The 2,079-nt window shown below is 48.0% G+C and overlaps 1 non-coding gene across 1 annotated transcript; it reads right to left on the minus strand.

Annotated features, from left to right (window-relative positions):
* Positions 1–1,503: 1,503 nt before the first annotated feature.
* trnak-uuu (transfer RNA lysine (anticodon UUU)) lies at positions 1,504–1,575 on the minus strand. The gene has a single exon. It is a non-coding gene; the product is annotated as a tRNA-Lys (tRNA).
* Between the last annotated feature and the right edge of the window lie 504 nt (positions 1,576–2,079).

The following is a 2,079-nucleotide window of genomic DNA, read 5'->3' on the forward strand; positions in this document are numbered from 1 at the left end:
CAACTGAACGACCTCTCCATCATGTGGACACACCAATGGGCCAGTACGTCGGAAGAAAGAGCAATGCCCCTCCTGCACTCGGGGCACAAGAACGGCCTCTCAGTGTGGCCCCACTGGTGACTCAGCAGGTGGGAAGACCTGCTGAAGGCCATCTCACACTTGGGGCCGGAGAACAGCCTTCCCCAGTGTGGACAGACTGGTCCATCAGCAGGGCAGAGGAATCACTGAAGACCTTCTGTGGACCCATTGGTGCTTCAGAACCCTTTCAAATTTCACAATATCCTTCTGATAGGAGGGAGACCAGAATTGTACACAATATTCTAAAAGTGGTCTCACCAATGTCCTGTACAGCCACAACATAACTTCCCAACTCCAATACTCAGTCAGAGGATTGGGAAAGCTTTCAAAGCCCACAAAAAACAAACAGGAAAGAATGGAGGTTAAAACCGAATTTTTGAGAGCAAGCTTGGAAGCATCATTGAGAAATCGGTGGAATGGGTTTATTGGGGACGCGTTCTCCTTAAATACACGATATACGTATTTCTCTTGTTCTCTGTAGTTTCTCTGTGCTGCAGTGTGTAGTGGCTCGTTGAAATAATGTCCTGATGCAGCTTCGTTTGTGGGTGTTGGGATGATTGCTTCTGTGGTTAAGTATTTGGTTTGTGTGTGTTGTTTTTCTGTAGATGCTAGTTTGAAGTTCCCCATTGACTCTTCGCTCTACTGTGACATCTAAGAATGGCAGTTTATTGTTGTTCTCCTCTTTTTCAAACCAGGAGCCCCCCTCAGGCCATAGTCTCACCACTTGGAACACCAATATACAGACGAGTCAAAGGCCTCCACTGAGGACTAAAACACCAAGTCGAAGATTCATGCCACTCCATTTACTCCATCCAAGAATTCCCGAACACCAAAGGTGGAAGAGGATGGAATAATGTTGTTCTTTGACATAACAGCCCTGTTCACATCAACTAACATCAACGTGACCAAAGAAAACTGAAGATACTACTCGAAGAACGAAAGAAAAAAACACAGCACCAACTTCATCAGCAAAGATCGCACTGTCAACCTCGTGGAACTGTGCCTTACCACCCACTTTATATTCAATAACAAGCCCTGCAAACAAATCAACGAAATACCCATGAAACACTTCTGTCATCAAAAAATGAAACAAATTAGAGGAAACCTACAACACCATCAACAATCTCCTTACTGGCATAAAATTCCCAAAAGAGGAGAACAACAACAAAGTTCCATTTCTCGATGTCACAGTAGACCGAACAATCGATGATAAATACAAAACAGCCTCTATAGGAAAACAGCACACGTGAACCAAGTACTTAGCTGCAGAAGTAATCATCCCTACACCGACAAACAAATCTGAACGAGGGCACTATTTCAACGAACCACGACACACTGCAGCACCCAGTGACTATGAAGACCAATAAGTGACTGTACAGCGCATTTAAGGAGAATGGGCAGCCAAAACAACACACGACAAATGGCTTCCCTGACCGGGAATTGAACCCGGGCCGCAGCGGTAAAAGCGCTGAATCCTAACCACTAGACCACCAGGGAGGTATTGGCGAATTTTGACAGCTCTACTGAAAATTGATTCCCTGCCCAGAAATCGAACCCGGGTCACGGTCGTTCGAAGGCTTCCACCAAAGTTGTTTCTTGTATCCATTGCTCCCGATGCGGTCTCCTCTACATTGGGGAGACTGGAGCCTCCTCGCAGAGTCAAGTCACAGCGTTTGAGGGAAAATCTCCAGGACACCAGCAATAATCAAACCCGTCGCCCTGTGGCCCAACATTTCAACCTTCCCTCCCACTCTGCCGGGGACATGCAGGACCTGGGCCTCCTCCATCGCCGCTCCCTTCCCACCCGATGCCTGGAGGAAGAACGCCCCACCGTCTGCCTCAGATACATTCAACCCCTGGACATCAATGTGGACTGCACCAGTTTCCTTATTTCCCCTCCCCCCCACCTTACCTCAGTTCCAACCTTCCAACTGAGCGCTGTCCTCAGGACCTGTCCTACCTGCCAATCTCCCTCCCCACCGATCCGCTCTACCCTCCTCT

The sequence above is a fragment of the Chiloscyllium punctatum genome, chromosome 36 (assembly GCF_047496795.1).
Source record: "Chiloscyllium punctatum isolate Juve2018m chromosome 36, sChiPun1.3, whole genome shotgun sequence".
In the NCBI taxonomy this organism is placed as follows: Eukaryota; Metazoa; Chordata; class Chondrichthyes; order Orectolobiformes; family Hemiscylliidae; genus Chiloscyllium; species Chiloscyllium punctatum.